The sequence below is a fragment of the Pezoporus flaviventris genome, unplaced genomic scaffold, assembly GCF_033815535.1.
Source record: "Pezoporus flaviventris isolate CSIRO_AGI_PZ_B2104156 unplaced genomic scaffold, CSIRO_AGI_Pfla_v1 ptg000036l, whole genome shotgun sequence".
NCBI lineage: Eukaryota > Metazoa > Chordata > Aves > Psittaciformes > Psittacidae > Pezoporus > Pezoporus flaviventris.
In genome coordinates this window covers 35,901,852-35,925,926 of record NW_026892584.1, presented here as the reverse complement: position 1 = coordinate 35,925,926, position 24,075 = coordinate 35,901,852, and the positions used below count along the sequence as shown (strand labels likewise).

Below are 24,075 nucleotides of genomic sequence, written 5' to 3'. Positions count from 1 at the left end.
TTTGTCAGGTAAATAACATCAAATTCTTCCCCTTGACATATCAGTGATAACACTAATTTACAGCTGCCCAACTTAGGATTGTTCACGTTCCAGGTCTGTATCTAAACAGGAGTTGCAGTATGGCTTGTTCCCACCCATGCCACCCCAAGATCACGAAGCTATTCACGCAGACAATGAGGGGCAGATGTATGATTTGGAAATGATTTGGAAAAGTCACAGTCTGAATGTGATGGCTTGCTTATTCTGTCCATTGCTTGACATGACTCCAGAGCTAACAAAGGGTGAAAAATTAACCCTTTTATTTTCAAGTGCCATGTCCATTTCAGGGTTAACTAAAATTGTGGAACATCAAAATATTTCTTCTCTAAATGTTATACATGGGAAACTTACTTCCACCTCAGTGGCACTTTTGATGACTCCTTTCCAGGCAGCTGCTACTGCTGATATTGGAAAATGAGACCTGTAGTATTTTCTAACCATGAGGGGAATCTCTCTGAACATAAAATGGGCCCTCAAGTGATCAATATACTTCTTTTGTCATGAAAAGGTTAGAAGGAACAATACAAATAATTTTACTTCAGTGAGAAATACTAAAACCTACCATTCCAGAAAAGGATTGATCCTGCCCTCACTGCTGTATTAGTTCAGGTAATGTTTTATTCCCCAAGTAGTTTTATTACTTTCACTGGGCCTTCCTGGAATCTCCTTGATTCATGGAATAGATCTGCTCTGTGTCTGGGGACCAATTTGTACAGGGAGATCCTGATTAATGGCCATTATTAAGACTGTAAGAGAAAATCACTGCTGTTTACTTAGGAATTACCAGTTTGATTTAAATCAAGTCACTTTCAAATTCTATGCTGCTCATTTTCTTTGAGAGAAATAATGCAGTCACCTTTTTGTGTCAAATAACACAGGTCAAATAAGTATATTTTTATTGTCATAAAAATTAGACTTCTTTTGTTTTAAATAAAATATTTTAGTAGGCATACCACTGTGCTATTGTATTCTGCTGTATAAAAAGCTGAATAAACTTTTTTACCCTTCTTGTTAAAGTTCTCCAGTTTAAAGTGTACTCTGGAATGCTAGTTTGCTAAAGAGCTAATGAGGGACTTCTTATCCTGGAGAAATAATTCATAAGGAATGTGGTATTTAAAAGAAATGTTTCTCTTTGGCAAGTGGTGAAGAATGATAGTTATTTAAATGAGAACAAATGCTGGGAGGATCTGAGTGGTACTAAAAGATATACTGAAGGAGATGCATTTTAATGTACTTTCAAATACATTTCTTCTGAATGCTTTCAGTCGGTATGTATTGAGTGTTTGCACTTTGTTGCTCAAAGCTAATTTTTGTGAGAAAGAAATATATTCTTCTGTATAGTTGGTACACTACCAAAAAAAATGTTTTTAGACACCGTTATGACATAATAAGAATAGTATTTACTAGTGAATAGTTCCAATTTATTTTATAAAATCTCCAATTTTGAAATAAATGGACAGACTTCCTGTATACGATCTGTTATCTGTGCTTTTGTCCTTTTCCTCATGAGAAAATATCTTCAAACAGTTCAGAAGAGATCACCATTTAGTTCTTATTAAAAAAATAAAAATTATTATTCATAATGTAATAATAAATTACATTTTTTGTATTATGTATAGTACATACTTTATATATTATATTGGGTTTTATTCATTTTCATGCCCAGAAATATTTCTCACTTTTTAGCTGAGAAGATCTTAGTAAGTAAACACAGCAAATTCATAAAGTGCATTGGTTTTCCACTTACCCAGAAAGTGACTTTTAAGATTGGGAAGAATCTAAACTTTTATTCCAGACAACAAACAGAATTAATTTTTAATTTTTATAAAGGTGAAGATTTATTAATTTACCAATGCCTAGAAATAGGCATTATAAAGGCAAGCCATAGGAAAGATTACAAAACCAGTTATGCTTAATTACTGACTGTTCTTACAATGCAGTTTATCTGGTGTGTTTCTATATAAATGCTTAGACATATGGATTAGCAGATTACTAGGTGCAGTACTGATTCCTATTTACTATGTCCTTCCCCCTACACCTTAATTCACTTTACAGTATATGAGAAAATGAAAATAAAGTACAACAGAGATGCAATACAGTTCAGAATGAGCCCCATGATGATGAAAAATATATTTAAACTGGATAGAGTATATATAGGATATGGGGAAGGGAGGAGGAGTGCTGCTTCTCTAAAAGTTTGGTGGTCATCACGCTTTAGGAATTGTAAATATTCTTCTGTTCCTTCTACAAAATCAACCACCTCAAATGCTTTGAGTGCATTTCTCACAACAGCTGGAGTAGCTGGTGCCTGCCTGTTGGATCATCCTCTCCCACACCTAATCCTTGTAAGTGGTAAGAGGATATTCATAATGCTGTTGAGAATTTGGGGTATTTGGGTCCAGTCCTGTTAGCAGTGCTGACATACTGAGTCATAGAATCATGGAATGGTTTGGGTTGGAAGGGACCACACCAAAGGTAATCTTGTGACCATCTGTTTCCACACCCCCTCCCCCCCCCCCCCCAACCCCCCCCCCGGCAGTAAGCAGGGACACCTTCCATTAGATGAGGTTGCTTCATAGCCCTGTCCAACCTGACCTTGAATGTTTCCAGGGTCGGGACATCTACCATTTCTTCAGTCCTGTATCTTTGAAGTTTCTAGATACAATTTCAGACCAGTTACTTAGTTACTTTTACTGGTGTCACAAGTATCACTTGTGTCACTCCAGTATCACTTAAGCGGATGCTGCAGTAGAGAATAAAATGGTCGTGATGTTGGGTTTTTGGGGGGTTTTGGTTGGTTGGTTGGTTGTGTTTTGTTTTTTTTTTTTTAATTTCAGTTATTTTTTTGCAGCTGACACTGTGGTTAGGAATTTTCACATGGACTGTGGGGAGTGAAGTTCAAGCATGTAAAATGGTTCAGTTCAGAACAGGGGAGTAGAGTAAGCTTTTACAAGCATACGGGATCCAAACTTCAGTTCAAATTCAAACACAGTAAGATAGGAATTGTTGGACTTGATTTAACAGCACTGGGATAAAAGTCATTCTGATAGTAACTGCAAAAATAATCTCCCTTACTCTTGCTGTGTAAACAGAAGTTTTGTAGCTTAGACAAGATGCAGATGCAGCGTAGGAAACATACCCAGCTGGATCATGGCAGCAGTAAAAATAAGCATGGTGTTTATTTCAGATAAAGAACTATACGCCAGTGTGTGTACCCAGTATGCACACTTTGGTTGTGTAGGAGCCCAGACCGTGCAAGTATGACCCATGAACATCTCATATATATTCTGGTTGGTAGCGTGTACTGAAACCGTTGTTCTCTCTTCAGGGCTTATTTTATGTGATCGATAAACAAAAGCCAGCAGGGACAGGAATTCCTTCAAATCACTGGGCAGATATAATGAAGCCTTAGACTTGAGCAGTGACTTCTATTAAGATACCAATATACAGCAATAATCTTAAGATGCTGTTTCTATTGATGTTACAACAATTATTTCCAGAAGTTAATTACAATACATTTATGAATTGCCTTCTAGTGCCTAACTCCACTTCTTGGTTAGATGGCACCCCAGGCAGTTCTCTATCCTTGCCAAACCATATGCCTTACCTTGGAGTACCATGTAACATATGATCAAAGCAAAATATATAGCTCCATCTGCTGTAAATACTTTGAATTGATTATTTTTGCATTACTTTTTTATGGATGATCTGTACTCTGGGAAACTGATTTATCACTTTGCTTGTAGTATTTTCTGCATGTTAGCAAGAATAAGGATAAATACAACAGCTAAGTATATCTAGACATTGGACATTGCAAAGTGGTATTTCTTAGTTCTCAGGCAAAAAGGAGCTTAAAAAAATATTTCAAGGATATTAGGAACTTTTGTTAATTGTTGTATGATAGATTTGTTGCACTGTGTCATTGCAGATGCTTGTGAAATGCAGAAGTTACATGACTTGCTTAAGTCAGTGGTGGATGGAAAGACATTCACAGTTGTGCTTCTGCAGAGCAATGGCTTTCCACCTTCAGGCACAGCAACACTTTTTTTTAGGCATTTGTCACCAATGCCTTGTCTCTGCATAGGAAGAGTGAATGAGTTGATATCCCATTTTTTATACTGATTTTAAAATGTAAACCCGCAGTTTAAAAAGGACAACAGCACCCTCCATCTACCCCATCCTCCTACCCTCCCCCCCAACACTAAAGCAGTTAAAAATACTGAAGTTTCTCTTGCACCAGGGAAAACACCCTTAATCGGAGTTGTAAAGTCTGGGTCATTGAACTGTGAAAGCACACCCAAACCCCCTTTAAAATAGGTGAGGGTAAAAACATGTTTGTGCAATCTAACACCTGTTTAAAATCTAAGCTCCAGTTTTAGGAATGGAATCTTTGCAAAATAGGCTTTTTCTTTCCTTCTTCCAACTTCTTCCTCTAAAATCATACTGGCAGCTTTTTCTCATAATACATTGCAGGTGTTATTATTTAGCACTGTGGTTTCAAATGTTTGCAACTGCTCTTTTCTGCAGTGATTCACAGCTATGAACTGAAGATCTGGTAGCCAGACAAGGGACTGTCTGAGAGGAGTCTTAAGTTAAACTTTGTCAAGTGGAGTGCAGGACGGACACATCCTTTCTTGGCCAGAAACTTGAACGCAACACTCTGGCCCGTATTTTTCTGGTAACTGTCAGCTCATTTCCAAGTGCATTATTGAAATAGTGTGTGATGCAGTAACAAAGTAGCATCATGGCTGGTACCAACAGGACAGAACAAGAGAGGTCACCATCATCTCATGGGAAGGAATCTCTTCAGAGTCCATTTCAGAACCTGATGAGACGTGTAGAGCCAAAAAAGCACACAGCCTGGTGTCCACTGGCATGATTACACAGTTCTATAGCATGAACAAAGAAAAGTACTTGTAACATAGTGATTTATTTTCTTTTAGTTGTAATTTTCCTCATTTCTAACCCAAAGGGATTTTTTTTTCTTCACTCTTCCCCAACAGGAAAAAAAAAAAAAAAACAAAAACCAGAACACATACAGACACACACATCCATCTATTACTGATAGGATTTTTATTTTTTTTTAAAGGGGAGATAAATGTCTCTGTTTTCTTGTTGCTTTATCACAGTTATCCCCTAAAAATCAGTATTTCCAGTACTAAAGATATGGAGAAAGTTGTAATTTGTTACATTATTACTTCTCCTGCTCTGGATTTTAATTAGTTGGGCTATTCTATTCTTTTCATCCAAAGGCCTGTTTGTGGTTTTTACCAAACATTGAATGCCAAGCAGTGTGAAATATGTGCATTTTTTGGTATATCATATTGATGACTTCATCTTACTTTAAAAATCTTTGTCAGAAATTTGTGAAATCAACATAAATGTAATTTTTTTTCCTTTGGGCTTAAACTCTGAAAGTTAGCTGTCACTACACAAGCATAGGACACATCTCTTTCATATAATGGAGACAGGATAGTGGTGATAGAATAATAAGGAAGAGCACAAATTTTATGCTAATGTGCTTTTAAATAAAAAACTCCTCCCAGCAGGCAGGCTCAGGGAGGAAGTAACTGTGGAGAAAGATACCCTTTTTTTATGTATCAAAATAACTTCCAGAATTCTCCTGGCATTCATGTGTTTTGTTTTCTGTGTTTTAACTATTCTGCTTGCCTTCTCTTTGAACCTACTTGAATTGGATAAAATTCACTATTTAATCATGGCCTGCAGAGGATTAGGGAGGGTTTCTCTCTGCTCTATTTTATGCTAGAAAAATCAAGAATGCCAATTTCTTTCAGTACTTCAGCAAAAATTGGAAAAATAGACTCATATGTTCTGACAGCTCCCACTGGATAAGACTGAACAGCTGCTCCTCTTCCTAAGCTTTTGTCACAGTATATAATTATTCTTCCATCCATAAAAACCAGAAGGATGCTCCTTCAATGCTATAAAAATACCTAATGCTGTAATATTTAACAACATGGGCATTACAGAAGACATGCTCTAAATAGCAATAGAAGTTTGAGCCAAGAAAAAAATTTGATAATACCATGGGCCTCTATATCACTTTTAATCTGAAATAATTTTACTAAGGTTGGTTTAAATGAACCTCAGAGTGCTCCACTTAGCTTTATCTCATACTGATTTTGTAGGCACAGTTATATGAAGGAAGACACTAAGTCCCTGACAGAGTACAGAGGAATGAGGGAGGCAAGAGCTACAGTGGCAGATCTTCTGTTGCATACACACTGCCTTCAGCACAGCTTGAAAGGAGAGCGGCTGGCCAGAAATGGCCTTGTATTGCATTTATGGTCGTAGTCTTCCTCTTTAGTGGGCAGCAAGGATGATCTCCAGTCCCTGTGCAAGTTTATGTAACCTCTCCATACAGAGAGGATAATCTGAAGATCCAAACACTGACACTGACAAACATTCACTGACATTGCGAAAAGATGAGTGCAATTCATTGAAGAACAGCGTGATTTCAATCAGAGGCAGTTTTTTCATGGTCAGTTCCAAATACAGCTCTTCAGGATGAAGATGCAATTTTGTGCTCCATTACTATTGTAACCGACAGGTAGATATTCAGGTGAATGATTCCCCCACTTTGGTTCCATAAACTACCATTTATTTGGGAATGTGATTACTGCCTTCATCTCTCTGATGATTGATCAAGACTTACATTAGGCCAAAGAACTTTCATAGAGTAATAGAATCATAGAATGGTTTGATCTGGAAGGGACCTTAAAGATTATGAAGCTCCAACCCTCATGCCATGGGCAAGGACACCTCCCACGAGGTCAGAATGCTAAAAGCCCTTTCCAACCTGGCCTTGAACACCTCCAAAGAGGGAACATCCACAACTTCTCCAGGCAACCTGTTTCAGTGCCTCATCACCCTCATAGTAAAGATTTTCTTCCTAATATCTAAATCTTCCCTCTGTTAGCTTAAAGCCATTCCCCTTGTCCTACCACTACATGCCCTTGTAAGAAGTCCCTCCCCAGATTTCTCATAGGCTCCCTTTAGGTACTGGAAGGCTGTTCTAAGGTCTCCCTGGAGCCTTCTCTTCTCCAGGCTGAACAAGCTCAGCTCTCTCAGCCTGTCTTCATAAGAGAGGTGCTCCAGCCCTCTGATTTGTGGACTCCTCTGGACTTGCTCCAACAGGTCCACAACCTTCTTATGCTGGGAGGCAGAGCTGGATGCAGCATTGAAAGTGGGGTCTCACAAGAGCAGAGTAGAGGGGCAGGATTGCCTCCTTCAACCTGCTGGTCACGCTCCTTTTGATGCAGCCCAGGATATGGTTAGCTTTCTGGGCTGCGAGCACACACTGCCAACTCATGTTCAGTTTATTGACCAACACCCCCAAGTTATTCTCCACATGACTGTTCTGAATCTCTTCCCTGCCCAACCTGTAGCTGTGCCTGGGATTGTCCCAGCCCAGGTTTAGGACCTTGCACTTGGCCTTGTTGAACTCCATGAGGTTGGCACTGGCCCACCTCTCAAGCCTGTCAAGGTCCCTCTGAATGGCATCCCTTCTCTCCAGCATGTTGACCACACCACACTGTTTGGTGCCATCAGCAAACTTGCTGAAGACACAGTCAATCCCACTGCCCATGTTGCTGACAAAGGGCCAGTCCCAGTATGGACCTTGACACTGCCTGTCACTGGTCTCACTTGGGCATCAAGTCATTGTCCACAATTCTCTAGATGTGACCATCAAGCCAATTCCTTATCCACCGAGTGGTCTATTCATCAATTCCATGCCTCTCCAGTTTAGAGACAAGGATGTTGTGCGGGACATTGTCTTACACAAGTCCAGGTAATGTCTCACCTTTTGTATGTGATTTCAAACTCCACATTTTCAAGAATTACCTGTTTCATTGCTTGCCCACAGCATCTATCTGGTCCAGGCTGCAGCTATGGATCCAAGTCATGCAGTAAGCAAGCCTGCAGGTTTGGTTATTAACTACATCTCTGTGAGGAGGGTTCAGTTTTCTCACCAGTCACAAAGAGAATGATGCTGGTAGGTGATGCTATGGGAGATGGGAATGATGGAATTAGAATTAACTGAGATTGGAATTAAAAAAAATCCGTAAGGTACCTCCACATGTGCTAGTTCTTGTAAACTAATTCACTCCAGCCCTATGTCCTACCTTAGCAATCAGTTATTCACACTTACACCTGAACCTTCTACATCAAGTGTTCCATGGCAGTCTTGTAAGAGCCTTCTCATTGTCTTACATTTCCCCAGTTTCCTAACGACGCAGCTTTCAGACTTTTATGTCAGTTGTAATGAAAATAAAAGCTGGAAAATGGCAACAGTAGAGACATAAGAGAATTATGTTGCCCTGTTTTGGCATCACGTTTCCCTTTGGTTCTTCACCTGTGGCTGAAGGGATTGATAGCAGAAAAGAGTTAGCCTACATCAGCTGTTTAATCTGGGCACTTAAAAAAGTGGTTTAAGTGTTTAGCTGTTTAAAGGGCACTTACAATGGCAAAAGCAGATGCTGCTTGGGGAGTACACAAACTCAACCACCTCCAGTGGTCCTTTCTTCATAGAATAGTTAGGGTTGGAAAGCACCTTAAGATCATCTAGTTCCAACCCCCTTGGCATGGGCAGGGACACCTCACACTAAACCATGTCACCCAAGGCTCTGTCCAACCTGGCCTTGAACACCACCAGGGATGGAGCGTTCAGAACTTCACTGGGCAACCCATTCCAGTGCCTCACCACCCTTAAAGAACTTCTTCCTTATATCCAATCTAAACTTCCCCTGTTTAAGTTTGAACCCCTTGCCCCTTGTCCTATCACTACAGTCCCTAATGAAGAGTCCCTCCCAGGCATCCTTATAGGCCCCCTTCAGATACTGGAAGGCTGCTATGAGGTCTCCATGTAGCCTTCTCTTCCACCTTCTGGGCTTAGCACCAACAACAGCTGAGCGAGCCAGCTCCCTGGTGGAAAAGCAGCCCTTTGCCTTTGGCAGGAAGAACATTCCTGATGGAAATGACCGCCTGCAAGTATGGAAAGGTGGGATCTTGTTACACAGCGATGACCCAGCACGGTTCTGCTCAGACGCTGCCAAAAGGATCGCCTTATCTCCTAGGGCTTTCTGAAGCCCCACGGTAGGCCAGCTCTGCTCGCTCTTGCCTCCGTGGGAAGAGCGCTACCCTGCAGGAGGCCTCGGCAGCTCTTAACCGCGCCTCCCCTCCCCCCAAGATGGCGGGTACAGTCGCCACCGCCCCAGCGCTGCCGCCCGCCGCTCCCGCGCTCGCGAGACCCGTCTCAGCGCGTGCGCGGGGATAGCGCCGGGGACCGAGAGCCTGGCAATCCTTCGGTGGGGGGAAGGGAGTGCGCACGCACGTGAGCCTCTAGACCACCCGGCGGCTCTCCTGTCGTGGCTGTATCCCGCTATCCCATTGGCTGCCTTATGAACCTTTCACCTTTTACCCGGCTTTCGCCACCAATTGTCTGGCTTCTTTCATAGAGTCGGGATGCGGAGCGTGTGAGCGGCGCAGGGTGGAATTCTCGGAACTGGCTTGCGTTGCGGGCGCTAGGCGGCCTCTGTTGGTATGAGTGGGAGAGGTGGGGGAGGTGCTCCGTTTGCGTAGAGCCGGCAGCGCAGGGGGAAGGGAGGGGGAGGAGGAGGAGGCTGTCCCGGGCCCAGGTGAATGGAGGAGCCTGACAGTTGGGGGGAGTGAGGCGGCGGCGGCGGGGAAATGGCGGCGGCGGCGACAGCAGCAGCAGCACAATGAGACGCGGCCTGTAGTGCAGGGAAGCGCCGGGCTGGGTCCCGTCCGAGCAGGTAGGAGATGGCGGCCCGGTCTCGCCTGCCCTTCGCCCTGGGAGCTGCATGGCTGCCAAGCGCGGGTGTCGGCGCTCCCGCAGCCCCAGCGCCCTTGCCGACCGGGCTGGGATGGCAGCAGTAGCTCCCTCCTCGTTCTCTCTCCGTCAGAGCCTGGTTAGGTCTGCCCTGCCTCTGTCCCTGTCCCAGCGGGTCCCGGGGCTGCTAGCACCGGCCTCCGGGCTCGGTCTTGGCAACTGCCCGCGGGCCCCGGCGCCGGCAGGGCCCGGGCCTCGCGTGTGGGGCGGTGGCGGGGGCTGCGCTCTGGCCCCTCTCGGCTTTGTCTCTTCTGGCTCTGCGCCCTCAGGCAACCGCGCCGGAGCCACGCCGAGGCGGGCGCTCTGGGGGCTGGCACCTGGCCTTCCGGGGGGCTTTGGAGCCCTTCTGCCATGTCGTGGTAGGCTCGCGAAAGCCGTGCAGGGTAGTAAAATAGTTTCCACTCTGCTGTGCTCACGTTAAAGGCCGTGTAGGAAACTCGTAGCTCTTCTCTTTGCTTCCTTTCCGTCCTCTTCCAGTTTAAATGAAAGCAGTACATGGAGTGAAAAAAACATAGTGGCGGCGTGATTAATACAGATCTTTCGTTGTGTGGCCTTACCTTGAAAAATAAAAGGTTACAAAGATGAAGGATTTTGCACTGGAGTTTGTTGCTCTATTAGGTAATCTAAAAAAACACGAATGAATACAAAATGGTTTGTAATACATCTGAAAAAAAAAATTTGTGTATTGTCATTAACCAGATATTATTGTTTTAAAAAAGTGAGACTTCTAGTATTTCAGTTAACTTTGTTAAAAGTCTGGAGGATGATTGGCACTTCAGATGAGCAGTTTTGACTATTTTTGATGAAGAACTTTGAGTTACGTGGTGGGCTCTAGGGGTAAAAGTGTGTAGGCTGGGTGATGATAATCACATTTAGAGAAACAAAACAAAATGAAAAAAATCGAAACAGTTTTACAGACACTTAGTGTACACTGTTTTACACTTTTAATAAGGGATTTTGGATGCTCTGATGAAGTGCAAACTGCATGTGTATGTTCAGTAGGTTAGGTAGTGCTTGTTTTAACAGGTTGATATAGATACAAATGGAAACTGACTTTTATTATGCCATAATTATTCTCCTAAATTCTTCCCTTAAGAGGGTCTTTCCCATTGTCTGTCTCTACAAGATACACTGTGGTTAAATAAGCTTTGAAGATGTTACTAGGCTGGAAAATGCATGTATAATCATTGGTTTGTTATTTATTAATCCCCAGGATTAACAAAATACATGTTTATTCCGAAGTGCTGAATTTGGAATTAGCTACTGCAGTTCATGAAAGCACCTTGGTGATACAGTTCTGTGAAAGCAGCAGCTCAGTACTCAGCAGTCAAAAATTAAATAATGCTACAGTTAATGATTACATGAGAAGAAAGTGGCATCAGTATGTCACAGTATAAATCCATTCTGGGGCCATATGATTAATACTAAGTATAGTTTGGATATTTTCCCTTTACCTCTTTTCTACCTCAAAAAAAAAGTTGTACTAGCCTAAAAGAATAAGAGATCAAAAATTGACTAGTGCTTTTCACCCAGGGAAAAAGGTACCAGTGGAGGGATAACAGACATTAAAAAAAAAGGAGATGCTCCTTTATACCATGTGTAACTAAAACACCAGGTGTTGCAGGAGAAGTTTACAAGGAAGTTGAAACAATTAATTTGTAGGAAAAATCATCAGCCTATCAAAACACAGGAGGATCTTCTCGGACTCCACAAACACCATGGTGAGTGACTGGTTAGTGGAAGGTATTCCCGCTTGCTCTGCTATTATACTCCTTCATATATGTCATCCATTGGTTACTGTCAGAGGGAAGCCAAAAAGATGTTTCTAATTCCGCACTAATTTCTAAAGTACTTTTTCCTGTTTTTCGGAAAAGTTAATGGATTGCACAAAGTTGCTTTAGCACAGATGGTAGTATCTCCACTTCATGTTCACTTTCAGTATGAACAGATTAAATGTACACTGATCTGTAACTGCAAATTACTAGCAAAACCAAATACAAAAATGTGTATCCCTCTTCAAAAAGTAAGGACCTATTTAATAAAATGAATGTAGAGAACTTGCAGTTGAAACACTTGATTTCTCTTTGGATAAGCTGCAGAATATAAGTGAGAGCAAGAGTTCAGGAAGATTTTTGAAAATAATTGTATGCTTTAGGGATGACAAGCATTATAGGAAGTGCTAAGACTACAGACAGGAATTTTACTTCAGGGTATAATCTGATTGGTCAGGCAGCAGATAGAAGGTCAGACACTTTGTGATGGGTTGTTCCATCATTCCCTAATTCTCTGTAAGAAAACCTAAGGTTTGTTTTTTGTTTTTGGTTTTTTTTTGTGGTGGTGTTGTTTATTTGTTTTTTGTTTTGTTTTGTTTGTTGGTTTGGTTTGGGTTTTTTCCCTCTGATGTAGGTGGTACTAACTAGGGAGTATACTGAGCTTGATAGGTTGTTGGCAGAACAGTGAGATAGTTCTTATATCCTAATGCCTGGCAGTGTAACCACTGATCATCTGTATCCCATCGCCGTCATATGTTCAACAGCAATTTCTTCTGACTGATAGCACAGAAATTTCAATTTATTTTTTTTCCCCCGAGGAAGTGGCTCCCTTTAAAGCAATTATAATTATAGTATTGTATGGAATAGGAGCTTCTCTATAATTCTGTGCAGTATGCTTTTAGAACACTCTACCCTGAAGGCTAAGAATGATTAGAGTAGAGAAGGCATGATTTTTCTTTACGCCTCCCAGGTGTCTTCATCCTCTAGCCTTTCATGACTTTCATGACTTCCATATGTATTGCAATAAACCAGAAGAGCAAAAATCCTGATATATAGAAAAAACTAGAAGTTTAGCCGAAGTTACTGCAGTCTTTGGTAGGGATACAAGGTTTGATGTTCAGATTGTGTTGATGATTTGGGGGGATATTACATATAGAGATGTAATGAAAATAATCACTCTAAAAGACAAAATGCACAGGACAAGGCAGTGCCCACTTTAATGTATGCCATGATACTGTATTGGCTGAGCTCTTGGTTTTAGTAGTTCTTGCACGTACATCTCAAATTCCCATGTTGTTTTTGCTCTATATTGCAGATTGTATTAGTTAAGTGACATTTGTCACCTTCAAATTCCTGCAGCTTTTGGAGTCATGAAGCAGAATACTGAAACTACTGTCTAGGAATTTACTTGCATTGTCGGACAGCTGAAGGTGTTGAAATGTCCTTAGGTGGGAAAAGAAGGAAGAGCAATATTCTCCAACTTCTTGCATAAATACATCTGAATCTAAGAGACTTCAGTACTGTTTGACACGACTTTTACTGAAACGCAACCCATTAATGAATCTTGTTTCTGTTGGCACAGATGTTACTTTTCAGTCCTGGAAAAAGAACCGAAAGTGTTCTCTCTTGATCCTTGCTAATGCGTCATAGTATTGTAGAAAAGCTTGGTTTCCTCTGCTCTTTTGCTCAGTACTTATGGCATTTAAGTTGGCATGATCAGTTTGTACCCATGTTTTGCATGTTCTGTTGCTCTTCATAAAGGATCAGTTCCTTTAGGTTCACCGAGTAAGTGTGCAGCAGAGTGGCTGCTGGCTTTAGGATTGGTTGAAAAAAGTGATGGTCAGGTTGGGACTATTTTAGCAGGCATTGGGATTTTTTTTTTTTTATTTTAAATTGCTCATCAGTATCATCTTGGTTTTTCATTTGTAAAGAAAACAAAACCGCTTACTGTTATTAAAACCCAGTTTCCAGTGCCAGTCTCCTCTTTTGGAATCTGATTCCTCATAAGTTGTCAAGCCATGTAGCAGCCTTTTTCTCAGCAGAGATGCTAATAGGTAGGTAATGGTTAAAAAAAATCAGTCTCCTTAAACTTAAGGGTCTAGGGTTTCTTTTAATTAATTTTCTTAATATTCTGTTTATAGTTTGTAGTTTTAGACCTGCCCACTTATTGGTAGCATAAATTTCCTCCCCTTAGGAAGTGAGGGAAATGGAGCTTGCTTTTTAAAGTTAATTTGTTTGACTCCATTGAGATGATCTGGCTATGCAAACATGTTTGGGCTTGCTAACTTTGAAATTCATGTTTTGTTCTTTTGTTTGCAAAGTCTGCTTTGTTTCTGATGTAGATCAAGTTGCTTACACCTTTCTTGAAACTGTTACTGGCTTTTTTATGATGACTTTGGCTCTGTATTTTCTTGGTCAAGAAGAACTGAACAAAGCTTATGTACCTAAAGATGAAGTTGCCAAGAGGTAATCTAGTGGTTAGAACATTGTCTAAGATTCAGAGGACCTGACTTCTGTCGCTGATCTTTGGCAAGTTAATTCAGGGATCTCTATTTTCACCACCTCCTTTAATTCTCAAGTTCTTAAATCAGAGACTCTTTTTAGATGCTTATACCCTGTCTCTGTGCATTAAGACATTGAGTTGTATTTATACTGGCTTATTAATTATGGCTTTATGAATCCATAATGTTCATTGATTGTATTTGATCATCTTTGATCAGGATATTAGTGCCTGTGATCCATTTCAAGTAAAGACTTCCAGTTTCTCACTTAAGCTTTGTATTTCTGAGCAGACAGTCCTGTCTGCCTTGCTACGTTCATGGTCAATGGCTAGCAGGCTTTTGTTTTTGAAAGAGGACATAAAATGAAAAAGTGCTTAGAAATATGACTAAAAGCTTTGGCCTCTATTTTTTTCAGTGATCCACAAGCTTTTGCTGTTTCTGCTAAAGCTAAATGCATATATTGTCAACTTTTCTATGTAAAGTTACTAAGAAGTGATATGAGGTCTGTAAAAATCCCCGGGGGGGGGGGGGGGGGGGGGAGGGGGAGGGAGGAGGGAAGACATGATCTTTTCCCTTTCCAGTTACTGAAGATCATCTTTCAGTATTGTCTGACATAGGTTTGAACCTCTCCTGTATGCTCTATGAGTCCTCAGGAAGGTGGGTGTGTATTCTTCTTGCTACTTACACTTTCCTGTTTCTGTGAGGTAAAGTAAGAGGAAAAAATGGCCCTAGGAAATGAGTGTTTTCTACCAGTTCAGTGAATAGTCAGCATGAATGGCAGAGACTGCAAGAGGAAAGTGACAGAAGCATATTACTAAGAGCCATGGGATTATCCTTCTCTTTCACATTATTTTTATAGTTCCTGTAAGCGAGGTCTGCATTTTCTGTTAGCTTATGAAGATTAAACAAATTCCTATGGACTGCCTTGTGGTTTTTTTACTACTTGTAAAAAGGGGTAGAGGAGTGTTCCATTTTTCATTGTTTCCAAAGGATATTGAACACTGTCAGCAGTAGCTTCCTAATTTGACTTTTTTTGGCACTAAAGCAGCATAGCAAGCTGTGATAGGACAAGAAGCAACATCTTCTTTGTATACTTTAAACGTTATAAATAAAAAGAAAATAAACCTACAGACTTGAACACCTGGGTATATGTGCTGAATAGGTTGGTTGATTTGTTTACTGTGTAATCAGAAAGACCATGACTTAGTGAAATCTTCCTCTGAAGAATAGTGGCTATACAGTCTACTCAAGGATTTTGAAGGATTTGAGAGGGAAGAGCTTGAGCTGTGACAGGTGACAAAGCTCTGGAGAAGGTGTAGGTTTGATGAAGTTAATGGGCAATGTAGGCCTGCATTTTTATTTTGAAGTAGTTTATTGAAAAAAGACTGGAAGAATGCCAAATACTTTCATTAGCTCCTTCAGTTTTAGAAACACATGATCAACTTCCAGGAGAGGAATAGTTTTTGCTATGGTAATCTTTGCATAGTTAATGCTCTGCTGTGTAGAAGTTGACGGGTGAAATCTGACTTGATTAATACTAAATTGTCTGGAAAATGGAGGTCTAAAAACTATGTTGCTTGAACTGAGTAGAAGGTGAGTTTTCAGTGACAAAATTTGTGACTTAAAGCTGTTTACTGTCTGGTTATTATCTCGGTGGATGAGGATCTACAAGGAATTACTGGATGATTTTAAGGCATGTAGTGACTGGCATAATGATGAAGCAGGTGCTGATTTCTGGCAAGCATTTTGAGTAGCATGCCAGTAATGCTACTAATGTTAACAGTTGTTAAAATCTTTTATCCATCCATTGTGATACTGCTATCTGCTGCCACTAGGTGTTTACTTTTGCGGCTTTCAAATAGTTTTGGACTAGACAGCAAGAAGATTTGGTATTTTCAGGTTTATTGTCATTAGTGTAACAGAGTTCAGCAACAGTTGGCAATAGAGAAGAGAAACTGGTCTCTGGTTTTGAGTGACAGTCAAAATCCCTTTGAATCCAATTTGCTTGGTTTCTGTAATGTAGGCAGTCTAGTGGCTGTCAAAATGGATGACAGCCATCTTTTTATGCCAGCTCTAATGCTCATCTGATCGCCATCAACTGTTCAATTCAGTTTGCAGAAAACTTACCTAGGTCAAGAAAAAAAAAATCCAAAACACTTGTTAGTGTGCTGAACTATTTTTCTCCCAAAGACTCAGACAACTGTCAAAACTGTTTAGAGGGGAGGAGCAGTGAGAGTGGGGTTACTTTATCTAGCATTAGGTTGCCATGGGATTGGACCTGCAGTCTCATAAAATCTGATCCCAAAATCCTACTTTCCACTTGATTGTCTTCCTTTATGAATATTGGTTTCTCTTCTCACCTATGAATTTAAACAGTTGTTTCATATTTTTCTTAACCTTCTACTTTTTTACTTATGGTTAATACCTGCTGTTATAAAAAGGTGTACTATTACAGTAATCTTTTGGTTTTGTATATGAAAATCAGCTGTAGTAAATCCAGGATATGAACCAAAGCAAGGGAGGGAGAGGAGGAGAAGCTTATGGTTTGTTATGAAAATGGAATGAAAATGGAATAAAAATGGAATTGAATATAACTATGTTTCTTTACTATTCTGAGCTTTTAACAGCTTTTTAACAAAGGTAACAACCATCAGAGTGCAATAATCAAGATGGAACACTTAGACTCTAGCTCTTAGCTTGGGAAATTCAGTTCTGGAGTTATGCCTAGTTTAAAATCTCTAATTTTTGTCTAGCAGTAGTTCGTAGTTGTGACTCCATAATTAGGGAGCTGTGCAAGAAACTGCCTAAAATAAAAGTTTTCCTGTATCCGGCTTCCTGTTCTTTTGAAAGTGATGGAGGGTTTTATTCCTGTTTGTTTGGTTGTTTTTTTTTTTTGGTTTGTTTGTAATCATGTATTCAAGGTCTCAGGCATACCTTTATTAGCTTTAAAAGCTATTGAAAGCAGTGCTTAGGCTTCAGTTGGGGAAGGGCAAATCACTGTCCTGATTTTTAAAAAACAAAAAGACCAAAAAAAGAAACAAAAAAAAACCCAAAACAAGCCACCAAAAAAACCCAAACCAACACACCACATGCCCCAAACAAAATCTAAAATAAACTACAGAGTTCTTTGTTTTTATTTACCACCAGTATGGTAGAGATCTGTAATCCTTAATTTGAAATCAAAGAGTCAAAGCTTAAGGACCCCACACTTCCACAACAGATGTCTTTAGATAATTATGTGGGAAGTTCAGAAGTAACAAGTTGGACTAGTTGAGAGGCAAGACTATGAAAACTTTATAATTTTTTTTTCCCCAACTTCAACAAGATCCTGTTTCTTCCCACACAATAAATGTGCATTCAGACCAGAACTGGGGATGAGGTTAAGGTTATGTGAATTTTCCATACTATGTGTTTTTTCCAATAAGTGAAACTTGGTTTTATGGTGATAATTGACTTTGATTTTTTTGTGAAAACATGTCATTGAAAGGTGGTAGTACAGTTAAGATATGCGAAATCTTTGATCAAGAATATCCAAAGGTAAACAATGTGTCTTTCAGTGTAATGAGTTCAGCACTTAAAAGTGTGGGCTAAGCTTTTGTATCCCATGGGATTTATGGGATAAACACTATTTATGATTTTAATTTCATGGGAATACTTCTAGGAATATTAGTTGACAGATGTGTAATTTTCATATGAAATAATAGCCAGTACTTAATGCAGGAGTATTTGCACTTGATATTATGATACTTTCTAGAGGATTAATTAGAAATGTAGAAAAGTTTAATGTAAAATACTTGTATTCTATTTAGGACAGATAGAGTCATGGAAATACAACTCCAAATAGTAAATCCTTCTTCCTTTTAGGCATTTGAGGTGCACAAGCTCTATCTTGGTGGTAGTTTGACATGCATTTTAGATGGCATTTCTGCCTAAAAGAGAAGACCTGTGTATCCCCAAGCATTTGTTGTTAAGCTTTATTGATGCAAGCATTTCTGAAATTATGTGGTAAAGTGGATTAAGGAAACTAATTAATCTTAGAAACAATTTTATTCTGTGTGATTTCCTTATTCTGTTATGGTCTGTCTCTAGATGTCACAAATTACCTGGAAACAGTTGTGTCAGCGTAAGACAGGGCTTGAGGCAGCATGCAGGTTGAAGGGTGAAGAAGAGTGTGTATAACAATGCCATATTAAATGCATGTTAAGCTGTGATCTGGGAGTCTTTGTCATACAGCATTTTGTCTCACTGCTGAGTGAAAGTGAAAGAAAAGTGGTAAAATACCAAGTGACTTTTCTGTATTCTGTCTATACCAGAGATCATATTCTTCTGTGATTATTTTGGAAAAGTTTGTACAGCCAGACACAGATTTTTATGAGCATACTTGAGAGTGCTAAAATGAAATGCCAATTTGGTGAAATTATGGCATGTTAAAATTCTGCATATGCTCTGTGTTTAATCCTCTCTTGGAGAGGATGTAAGGTCAGTCTTTCAGCAACAGCTTGCCCATCAGGGTTTAACGCACTTGTACTTTTTGAATGAACTTCGTTGCCTTAGTTGGTTAGTCTCAGTTTCTCTGTGCAGCCAAGTCAAACTTTAATTACTTCAATATACCTTTTAAATTTTATTTCAAAACTATTTTTATATTGCAAGTTTTAAAGGCCTAGACTTAATAGCCTGGGATTTGTTTTAGTTTAATTTGTTGGGTTTTTTTTACTTCCCACCATGTAGTTTTAGTATGTGTTTGAAAGATGCTGAAGTACCTTGAATTGTAAATTATGAAAACGGTCAATTTTGAATTAACTACATCTAGTTATGAAGAAAAGGAAAGGGTCTTTTGAGTGTTGGAATTACATCTGTCTTTCAGTAAGTATGTCTGTTCAGCCTTTAAAAAGGCAAAAGGTAGCTATGCAGTTTTCCTAGAAATACTACTTTTGATTTTTATTGTGCAAGAAAGGTATTGTTCATCTGTTAACTAAAGAGAAATGAGAGATTCCTTTATACAGCTGAGAAAGAAGTGCTAAGGAAGAAATGGGAAATCATTCAGATCTCTGAAAGTTAGGTAGGCATGTACTCTGCTTAAATCATTCTGAACATCATACTAATTGATTACTGCCTCTTTAGGCATCTTGGTACATCTGTTTATGCCTACTCAAATAAGGCAGCTCATTAGCTGATAGAAGCAAATGATTAGTCAATGAAATTGAAAGCCAGTTGTATTTAAATATTTATTTTGCCTAATTTAAAGTTTTAATTATTATTATAACTTTAAAATATATTTGCATTAATTGAGTTGCAACTTCTTTCCAAAGGCACCTTAATAGGCATAATAAGCACGGGGAAAAATTATACTACATAATAGAATATACCAGTTAATAAGTTAAATGGTATAATTACTTGAATATTAATAATGGCTGTGACATTACCTTCCTCATTAATCAGATGCCTGTATTTGATAGTTGCAAATCAAGGTAAATAGTGTCAATGTAGCAGCACTTGTTTGCCAAGAAAACTGCAAACCAAAATGTTTCTGATAGAAAGGCTAGCCATATAAGAAACATTATATGTAAGGTTTCCCAGTATAAATCCAGATTAAATTATGGAGTGTTAATACTTTTGATTTAATCAGGCTTGCTGTATTGGGGTGTTAATGGTAATTTACCTTAAAATGCTTGGTCGTTCCATACTTTAAAACTCAATTATTTGGTCTCAAGATTTTTAGTAATTTTTTTGTTTTCCTTTTATAAGCAGAATTATCTCAAATTTTCCAAGATTTTTATTGCGTTCATGTTTTTCTGGTTTACTTCCAGAAGCTTGCTCCTTTTCTTTGATTGCCTCATAACTAGATTGAGTTCTTTGAAATTTAAATGCTGGCAGTGTTTCTTCTGATTCTGCCTAACAGGCTACCTATTCATTAGAGCTGCTCTGCTCCCTCTCCTTCTGTGCTGCTTTATGGATCTCTTCAGAGAGTCTGGGTTTGATTGACCTCTGGATAGCTACATAGTCAGTCTGATTTGCTGGAATTGGTCAACTGCAAGGTAATGCAAGGATAAATGAGAGAAAGAAAGTACTCCTAATTCAGTTCTCATCGTTAAGTGAAATTATTGAAAGTGTCTGCAGAGCTGCCCAGATTGAAAGAAGGATACGGTCATAACTGTATCAGATTGTGTGTGAATCTTATTTTTCTTTTCCCAAATTCAAAATGGTGGAGACGTGTTCTTCTGCTTATCTGATTCTCCTGTCATTTCCCAGCTCTTCTGTTTGTTCACTTGTTTCTGGGTTTGGTCAATCACCAGGATTTCTGCAGCAAATGGACCTGTCAGGCTGTCACTTATTTTTTTGTAGGACTTAATGTACCCAGAGCACAAGTTTAGGACACCAGCAGAAAGCAGAGATGGTTCAGGCTCTGCTGTTGCAGCTGTCAGGAAGACCTCATAGAATTTGGCTGCTTTTTTTTTTTTTTTATTTTTATTTTTTCTTGAAAACTCTGAACTAATGAAACAGTAAAACACCTCATTTTTTTGTTGATGGTTGCTTGATGTTGACTGTTTAATGTTGTTGCAATCAAGCAACCTGTAAAATGACTGCTATTATACTTCTGGTAATTAGATTATATTAGTGATTGACAACTTCTGTAGAAACTCCAACTGGTGTGGTAAGAACAGGACAGAATTCTTTTGCTTCATATTTTTTGTTGATACTACTGTTACTTGCTAACCAGTGCTGTGGAGATGGTAATTCTGGGTAAAGCAAAATCTATGGTGATAGTTTTAGACAAGAAATTAAAACTAGTATATTTGTGTTCTGCCCTGAAAATGCAGTTCAGGACTGATAGAATTACAGTGTTAGAGAATTTTAGCGTTACAGAATAAAGGAGTTTACTTCAGCTGATGGATATGGACCAGAATCCTGTAGGTATGTCTGACTTTCAGTGCAATACTGTGCCACTGAAATGGAAAGAACCATAGGAAATTGAGTTGTGCTCAGCAGAAGAATTAATTGACAGGTGCAGTACTGTATTAATTGCTTCCAGAACCCAAGCTAATGTCAGAAACCCTCAACTGCATTATATACAGTGAATTAACTCATTTAAAACGTAATTTTTCAACCCTGAGTGGTTTTAGAGAATAATATAGAAAATGTGGATTTTTTTCAGCAGTATTTCATTACCTTTCCTTCTAACCTGCTTCAGTAATAATTGAGTAATGCCATATTCAAGAAACCATGCTTTGATGTCTGGAACAATCCTTTCATTTGCATAACTGGAGAATGCTTTTGCCTATATGCTGTGATAGGTTTCATTCAATTCTGAGAAAAGAAGGCTAAAAAATAAGCTTATCTTTGCCCCTCAGGTTTTGAAGCTTTTACACCGTTCAACAAGGAGTAGCAGCTTAGTTTCTTTTTTATTAGCCACATAGTATAATATCCATTCCTATATATATAATGTGCAGAGCTAAGGTGAAAAATTGTATTGAATTGGTCTGCACTGGACTGAAGAGATTCTTAATTGTAATATAGACTTGGCATCAGGCAAAGATATCTATTAATATACCTAATAATATAATTCAGAGAAATCTCTCAAGGATACCTATTTTATCTTCAGTTACTCTTTTTCATCTTGCATTTGTTCTGCTACTGTGGAAAATTGACAAATGGTTGAATTGGGAGTGGGTCAGTTTTCTGGTTTGTGTTTGCGCTGAAAGTGTTACTAGTGCTTAGTTGCAAGTGTTGGTGGTAGGGGTTACATCACAACTCTAACACGGTAGGCTGTTTGACCTTGTGCTTTCATAGTTGATCAGAATGTGAAAAGCTTTTAAAGGAGGAGGGGAAAAAAGCTTCCAAATTTAAAGCTTCTCAGTTATTTTTTTAGACATCAATGATTCCACATAATGGGGAGAGAAAGCTGTTACAATTGAGTATTTTGGGTATTGAGTATTTTTATTTCTCGAAGTCAAATCATGATTTTTCCGTATTTACTCTTAAACCCAAGACTTCTATTTAAGGCAACTGTTAAAAATAAAGGGATTTTTTTTTTTTTAGTCAAAACTTTTTGAATTATACAGCACAAGATGAAGTCCTCAAATCTTTGTAAACTATTCCAGTTTTTCTTACCTATGTAGCTCAGGACTGAGAAGAGTCAAAACAAGCATGTCTCATCACGTACTGTTACTTTTTTGCCACTTCACCTCAGACAGGGACTTCAGCTCTCCCATGGCTGTCTTTTCATCAGGTAAATTATTGGATATATGTGAATCAGTTTCAGTGTCATCTCAGTTGTTCTTGAAGGTCAACAGTGTTACAAATAACTGTAATAAGAAAATACTACATGAAGCTACTGCCTTTATATTCTTAAAAATGTAGTAACTATGACTTCTCAGCAGTTTTGGGCCACATACAGTATGTAAATCTGTGCTTTATGGGGCAGTATTGAAAAGTGCAAGATTGATGCATTAAAATAAATAAAAATTGTTAATTGATGTGACCTGCCAACATGTTATATTTGTTTGTTTAACTGTAAAGAATGTAAAGAAACAATAATGTTCTATTCTAAATGCATATATTTACATGTAAGGAAACAACAGTATCTATAACATGCTGTAGCTTATTAACATGATGTTCATTGTATTCAACTAGGTATGTATCATCTAAGTAGCTGCTTCTGTGCTGAAGCGTAATGCTTCAGTAGGAATAGAAGTGATAAAAGCAGTTCTTTTCAGTTTGACTCAAATAAATAGAAAGCATTACGTTAAACGTTATTTCAATTTTTATAAAGGTGAAATTTAAAATACCTGGAATAGCTGTAAAGTGCTTCATCATGCAGTTTTTTTAGCATTGGTCCATTAATGCTACAGAATGCACCGCACTTGTTAATTTGAGATTAGAGTCATGTAGATAATTAACACTGGCCAGGTTGATTCTCGACTCTCAAAACAAGAACTGGCTCCACATAAAAGCTTTTTCTGATGGCTTTGCACACGAAGTTGGTTACCCAGATGGATAAAATGCTAAGAATTTCCTTTTCTAATGGCTTTTTCCGTTTTGGAATCAATTCAGATCATTTTACAGTCAGGCACATGTATTCTTGTCTTGCAATTGTAATGTGGGAAATTCTGTCCCTCATCTTGTGTGAGAGCTCTTGCAATAATGTTTGTATTCCGGGATGGTTTTGTCTACACCTTTAGATGCTCGTACATACTCTGGTGCTATGGAAATGTCTTTCCAGTGGTTCAGTATTGGATTGTTTGTGTGGGGGCTCGTTTTTTTTTTTGTTTGGTTGTTTTTTTTCCCCAATAAAATGTAAGAATTAACAAATTAGGGGGTGTTTTGGTTTTGTTTGTCATGTCCTGTTCCTCCCTTCTCATCCTCCACTCGTCCCATTATCTCTCTGTAGATTTGATTCTGTGGCATCTGAGCAGCTTTTGATGTCTTCTTGGAGCAAAAATAGTCTTTATACCACATATTATATTGAACTTAATATTGACTTCAACCCAGCTTCACATGAAAGAAAATTCCAGTAGTGTGCTGGCAACTTCTTTACAGGGGAAGAACATGTGCAGACACGTAGGGTGAGAAGCCTTTCTTTTTTAGGAAATTAGATTAAAATCTGCAAAGTCCAAAATGTAATTGGAGTAAATAATGTGCCAACCAGTCCATAATATGTATTTTAAGGTTGCATTAGGTTGAGTTAGTTTGATGCATCATTAATAATAAACATTCTTTTTTTTTTAAAAAAAAAAAGTCCTATCATTTGTATACTGATTCTTGGGTGATACAGAAACTGATATTATGTCCATCTATATATTTGAACGTTAATTTTAGACTCGTTGGAAATTCTAGAGGGTGACTTAAAACCCAAATGTCTGCAGGTCTTGCATCATGCAATTACTGACTT

General features: G+C 38.9%; 1 protein-coding gene across 1 annotated transcript in view; it reads left to right on the top strand.

Moving 5' to 3' along the window:
• The first annotated feature begins 9,694 nt into the window (after positions 1 to 9,694).
• DICER1 (dicer 1, ribonuclease III) overlaps positions 9,695 to 24,075 on the top strand; it is a 69,035-nt gene continuing 54,654 nt past the window's right edge. Inside the window, exon 1 of the mRNA XM_061463915.1 lies at positions 9,695 to 9,836. The gene's annotated coding sequence lies outside the window, so the exon portion shown is untranslated. The remainder of the gene's footprint in view (positions 9,837 to 24,075) is intronic.